The sequence below is a fragment of the Heterocephalus glaber genome, unplaced genomic scaffold (assembly GCF_053883595.1).
Source record: "Heterocephalus glaber isolate CG9 unplaced genomic scaffold, H.glaber_assembly_v1.0 deba00001454, whole genome shotgun sequence".
NCBI lineage: Eukaryota > Metazoa > Chordata > Mammalia > Rodentia > Bathyergidae > Heterocephalus > Heterocephalus glaber.
This window is the reverse complement of record NW_028258303.1, coordinates 1,405,340-1,412,419: the sequence shown is the minus strand read 5'-3', so window position 1 is coordinate 1,412,419 and position 7,080 is coordinate 1,405,340.

The following is a 7,080-nucleotide window of genomic DNA, read 5'->3' as shown; positions in this document are numbered from 1 at the left end:
AACAGTAGTGGAAGTAGTTCCTCTCTAAATGTCTTGTAGAATTCAGCAGTGAAGCCATCGAAAAGCCTGGGCTTTTGGTAACTGGTAAGTTTTTAACTACGTTTTCAAATTCATTGGTTGATATTAGGTTGTTTAGAATTTTTAGGTCTTCTTGGTTCAACTTTGGTAATTCATATGTATCTAGGAATCTGTCCATTTCTTCTGTGTTTTCCATCTTATTGGCGTATGGGTTCTCGAAGTAGGTATTGATGATCCTTTGGATTTCTACTGGGTCTGCTGTAATTTCACTCTTTGCATTCCTAATTGCATGGATTTGGGCCTTTTCTTTCCTTTTTCTGATAAAGTTGGCTAAGGATTCATCAATTTGGTGATTCTTTCGAAGAACCAACTCATTGATTTTTGTATGGTTCTCTTAGTCTCCATTGCATTGATTTCTCCTCTGATATTCATAATTTCTTCCCTTGTATGAGCTTTGGGTTTGTCTTGCTCTTCTCTTTCTAGAAGCTTGAGGTTCAGCATCAGGTTGTTTAATTGGGTTCATTCTGTTTTCCTAATATGTGTATTCACTGCTATGAATTTCCCTCGTAAGACTGCTTTCATTGCATCCCACAGATTCTGATATATTTTATTGTCATTTTCATTTAGCTGAAGAAACTGTCTGATTTCTTCTGTCATTTCCTCTGTGACCCATTGGTTATTCAGAAGTGTGTTGTTTAGTTTCCACATGTTTATGAAATTTTTTGAGTTTCTTTTGCTATGGATCTCCAATTTTGTTGCACTATGATTTGATAATATACATGGGATAACTTCAGTTCCTTTGCACTTACTTAAACATGTTCTATGTGTGAGTATGTGGTCTATTTTGGAGAATGACCCATGTGCAGTTGAGAAGAATGTGTATTCTTATTTTGTGGGATGGAACACTCTATAGATATCTGCTAAGTTCATTTGTTCAAGAGTTTGATTTGTAGTATTTTGTTGCTTCCTTTTTGTCTAGTTGATCTATCTATTAGTGACAGTGGGGTGTTGAGGTCCCCCACTACAATTGTATTAGTGTATATATGACTTTTCATGTCCATTAGTGTTTGTTTTAGTTGGGCGCACTAGTGTTTGGTGCATAGATATTTATGATTGTCATCTCTTCCTGTTAGATTGTTCCCTTCACAAGGATGTAGTGTTCTTCTTTATCTCTCTTAATCAGTGTTGGTTTTAAATCTACTTGATCTGCAAAGAGGATAGCTACTCCTCCTTTTTTTCCATTTCTTGTCACATAGAGTATTGTTTTCCACCCTTTAACTTTCAGTCTATGTGTTTCTTTTTGAATTATGTTTCTTGTACACAGCATATTGTTGGATTTTGCTTCTTGACCCATTCTGCCAGTCTATTTCTTTTGACTGTTGAATTGAGACCATTAACATTGATGGTTATAACTTAAATGTATTGACTTATCTTTGCCATGACTTTTTCTTTTTTTGGGTTCTCCCACGTTATGTTTAATTTCTTGTTGCTTCCGATGGGTTCATTCTGCTTTGCCTCCTGGGGTTGTGATCCTCATTGTCTGTTCCTAGGATACTGTCTAAAATTTTTTCAGTGCTGGTTTGGTGTTCCTGAAGTTACTAAAGTGCTCTTTGTCATAAAAGTATCTTATTTTTCCATCAATTTTGAAAGACAGTTTTGCAGGGTACATCAATCTGGGTTGGAAGCTGTTTTCCTTTAGGGCTTGGAATATATCACTCCAAACTCTTCTTGCCTCAATGGTTTGTGTTGAGAAGTCTGCTGTGATTCTGATGGGCTTTCCTTTGTATGTGATTTGTTTCTTTTCTCTATCTGTTGTAGAACTTCATTCTTCTGTTGAGTTTCTGGAATCTTAAAAATTATATGCCTATGTGTAAATTTTTTTTTTGATCAAGGTTATTTGCAGTCCTATATGCCTCACTTATCTGTATGGTCAAGTTCTTTTCCCCTGCTTAGGAAGTTTTCTGCCATTATTTCTGTGAAGAGTTTTTTTATATCATCTGCAGTCTCTCCTGTTTCTTCTTTGACTCCAATCAGTCTTATATTATTCTTCTTTGCATCATCTAGCTGTTGCTGGATTGATTTTTCATGGTCCCTTACAAGTTTGAAGCAATTTTTCTTTTCCTGGTCACTAACTGTAATCTTATCTTCTATATCTGAAATTCTGTTCTCACACTGGCTCATTCTGCTGTGTAAACTTACAATGGAGTTTTTGATCTCCTGGAAATCTATTTGCATTTGCTTTATGGATTCCATTTTACTCCTATATTGGGATTCCATCATGTTTCTCAGTTCCTCTCTAGATTTATTAATCATGTCTTGCACTATGAGCACAATCTCTGCTGTTTTCTGAGAAATTATTTCTGATTTCATTGTTTCTAGTTCCTCTTTTGTTGCCAGTTCAGGGCATCCAGTGTTTTAGTATTAGACTGTTCCATCTCATTTCCCTTTGGGGTTGCTGTAGGTAATCTGGAAGTCTGGTTTTGAGACTTATTTATGTGTCTGCTCATTTTGACCCGGGGTGTGTGGGGGGTGTTGTTGGCACCCAGTTGGCTCACCTCCTCTGAGCTGGGACCAGTGGGACGGCAGCTCAGAAGCCCCTTCCTCTGGGCAGAGAAGAGCAGGGCACATAGTGTCCCGGAAGCCCCTACCTCTGGGCCAGGTGCAGTGGGATGGATGGTGGCCTGGAAGCCCCTTCCTCTGGGCTGGGAGAGGTGGGACAGATGGTGGCCCAGAAGCCTCTTCCTCTTGCCTGGAAGCAGCGGGACAGACAGTGGCCTGTAAGCCCCTTCCTCTAAGCCAGGAGCAGTGGGATGGACCCCTACCTCTGGGCCGGGAGCAGCAGGACCATCTACTAACTTTGGACTTACTTGTTTTATTTTTTCTTGTTCTTTGAATTGTAAGGTTTGCTTATTTATTTGTTTAGGTAGCTTTCTGAAGAGCTAGAGAGGTCCTATATTTATTCTGCACACTTTCTTTCCCCAGTGGGAGAAATCATAGGTTGAGTAGGTCCTTCTTGGCACTGAACTGTGTCATTTGGGGGAGAGGTGACATGGGTAAAGTGAAACTGTTTTCTTATTGTCTTGAGAATGTTCTTAATGTTATGATTCTGTAGTGTTGTAGACCTTTTTCAGTGGAATTTTTTAATGAAAAATAAAACAATTTTATAGGAAAAAATAAAAGACTAATAATAGTTAATACACTGTGTATCACTGCATTCAAAGTAGTTACTTAGAGTGCAAGATACAGATGAAAGAGATTCTTACAAAGAAAAAACAGATAAGAACACAAAAGTTGAGCCAGGGATTTAGCTAAGTGGTGCTGCTGCCTGCCTCCTAAGTGCAAGATCCAGAGTTCAAACTCTGGTAGCGAAAAAAAAAACAAAAAGAAAGAATGAAAGAAAAGAAAAAGTAGAGAAAGAACACAAAAGTTTCTCTTTTGTCCCCCCATTAGCTTTATTGGTACATTTTGGTACATTTTAGTTATAAAATACAGTTAAATTCATCATTGGGATCTTGTACCTTTACATGAGTATCTTGGTACTCATTTTTTCCCCCTTCCCTTGCCCTCCCTTCACTTCCTCCACCCTTCCCTATTTGCAAAGGCCTTGTTTCCATTTTTTTTCCTCTTCTCACATTTTTTCCTTTCCCTTTTTTCCCTTCCCCTACCCCTCCCAATTCCCCTGCTCTTTTAGACCTTTTCTTCCTGTTACACAATATCAGTTATACATTTTTTAAATTACAATATTAAGATCTAGGAGACATTACCACAGATTTTACAGAATTTAAAAGGATACAGAAAGCATATTACAAAAATCTTTTTTGAAATAAATTTGACAACTTCTAAGAAGTAACTTGGAAGACAAATTAATGAAACTAACTCTGGAGGAAATATAAAATTTGAATAGCACCTATTAAAGAAAGTATATTCCTAGCTTGAAAACCTACCTATATGTCCACAGCAGGCTCATAAACATTTTAACTGATACATTATATCAAACAATTAAACCAGAGAAAAGAAGGAACACTTCTCCCCCCATTTTAGGAACTCAACATTGTGTTAATCCTAAAACTGGATAAAGATAATAGAAGAAAAAAGTATGAACACAGATAGAAATTTGTTTAACAAAACAAACTATTAGAAGTCAGATCTGTCAGGCTATAGAAAGTGGTTTTTTTATAGGGATGGCAGTGTTGGTTCAGCATTGGAAGATCCACCCTCAAAAGTCATCATTTTAACAGAGGAAAGGAAAAAGCCATATGATCCTGTCAGTAGTTGGAGAAAAAGTATCAAACTAAATTCTACAGCTGTTCATGGTAAAAGCTATCAGGAGACGAGAAGTAGAACAGAACCTTCTCAACAGATTAAAGACATGTACTCCATACTTCCAGTGAGAACACCTTATATGAATGGAGAAGATACAATGCTTTCTCCTTAAGGTGGGGAACAAGGGCAGATATGCTTACTCTTTATCAGTCCATTAAACTTTGAAACCTAGTCCCCACCAAAATAGTCTGGCAATAAAAGGACACAACTAGGATAGGATTGGCACGGCAGAAGTAAAATCTTTATATGTAGATGAAATGATCATCTACAGAGAAAATACTAAGAAATCTCTAGGAGCCCCAAGAGCTTGTACTTGAATTTAGCAGGATTAGAAAACACAAAGTATGTATAACAATTCATTTCTGTGTATACTTACTATAAATGAAGAACTGGATATTGAAATTTAAAAGTTATGTAGGAGTACAAAGGGCCTAGAAAAGTTAAAAACAAAAACAAAAACAGTGTTGGAAGACATTTAGTACCCAATTTTAAGACTTCTTCTAAAGCTACAGTAATCAAGGCAGTGTTGGTGTAAGGAAAGACATATAGATCATTGGAATAAAACAGAGAATCTAGAAATAGAACCACACATATATGGTCCACTGAGTTTTGAAAGATTATTCAACATTAGCATTTTATAGAATATAAACTCAATTTGAGAGCCGAGGAAGAGATAGTGTTTTCAGCAAATGCACTAGAACGCCTGGTACCTGTATATAAAAAATTAACCTCAACCCTTTTTTTCCATACATGAAAATAACTTGAAGGGATCTATGAACCTAAATAAGAAGCCTAAAAGTATAAAACTTTAAGAAGAAATTATAAGGGAAAATATTTATGAATTCAGGGTAGGCAAGAACTACTAGGATACAAAAAACATGATGTATAAAAGAAGAAAATTGATGAATGAGATTCCATCAAAATTTAGAAGTTTAAATGACATGATTGAAATGAAAAGTAGTCCTTAAACAGACCATATTTCATATTTACAATGCAAATAACCTATAACCAGAATATATAAAGAATTCTTAGAGCTCATTAATAGACAACCCAATTAAAATGTAGACATAAGAAGATAAATAACCAGTATAGCACAAGGAATGGTGTGCAACTCTAGAATCAGAAAAATACTAATCAGTACAATAAAAAGACTGAGTTATACACTCATTAGGGAGATGAAGTTAAAAGTTTTAAAAGCCTTGTCATGACTTTTTCTTTTTGTTGGATTCTCCCCCTTTTGCGTTTAATTTGTCACGCACAATGGATTCATTCTGCTGGGTTTCCTGGGGTTGGGATCCTCATTGTCTTTTCCTAGGATATTGTCTAAAAATTTTGGGAGTGCCAGTTTGGTATTCATGAAGTTCCTGAGGTGCTCTTTACCATGAAAGTATCTTATTTCTCCATCAATTTTGAAAGATAGTTTTGCAGGGTACATCAGTCTGGATTGGAGGCTGTTTTCCTTTAGGGCTTGAAATATATCACTCCAAGCTCTTCTTGCCTTGAGGGTTGGCATTGAGAAGTCTGCTGTGATTCTGATGGGCTTTCCTTTTTTTTTTTTTTTTGTATTAAATTCTTTTATTTGTACATTGTAGGTATACAACACAATTACATTTCTCATTGGGAATTGTACCTTTGCATAATGCATCTTGGATCTTATTTTTTCCCCATTCCTAGCCCTCCCTTTACGCCCTCCACCCTTCCCTATTTACAAAGACTTTATTTCCATTTTTTCCATTTCTCATCATTTTTTCCTTTCCTTCATGCCTTTTCCCTGCCACTCCCACTACCCCAACCCCTTTGGACCTCTTCTTCCTATTTTACATTATGGATTATTCATTCTAATCATTGGTACATTTTAGGTGTACAATATAATGACATTTATCATTGGAAATTTGAACCTTTACATAGTCTCTCTTGGTTCTTATTTTTCATCCTGGCCCAGCCCTCCCTTCAACCTCTCCAGTCCTCCTTACTTACCAAGATTTTGTTCCTATTTTTCCATTTTCTCATATTAATCCCATTCTCTTCTATCCTTTCTCCTAGCCCTCCCACTTCCTTCCCCTTTGCCCCTTTTCTTCCTATTTCACATTACCTATTATACATTTAGTCCTTATTTACACTTTCAGTTTCTCACACCAGAGAAACTGTTCAATATTTACACATGTGTGTCCTATTTATTTTACTTAAGAGTATTGCCTCAATGTGCATCCACTTAGCTATAAATGTCTCTAATTTCTCATTTTTTATGGCTGAGTAGTACTCAGTTTTATTAAAAAAACCCACATTTTCTTTAACCAGTCTCCAGTTGATGGGCATTTGGGCTGTTTCGAAGTTTTAGCTATTACAAACTGTGCTGCTATGGACATGGGTGCACATATATCACTGTGGTATGATTCTTTTAATTCTTTGGGGGAAGATCCCCAGCAGTGGAATAGCGGGGTCAAATGGGACTTCCAGTCCTAGTTCTTTGAGGTATCTCCATACTGATTTCCACAGTGGTTGCATCAGTCTACACTCCCACCAGCAGTGGAGCAGGGTTCCTCTCTCCCCATAGCCCTGTCAGCATTTGTTATTGGGTGATTTCATGATAGCAGCCATTCTTTCTGGAGTGAAGTGGAATCTCAGCATTGTTTTCATTTGCATCTCTTGAATGACCAGTGATGTTGAACATTTTTTCATGTATTTATTTGCTATTTCTACTTCTTTGTCTGAGAAATATCTGTTCATTTCAGATGCCCA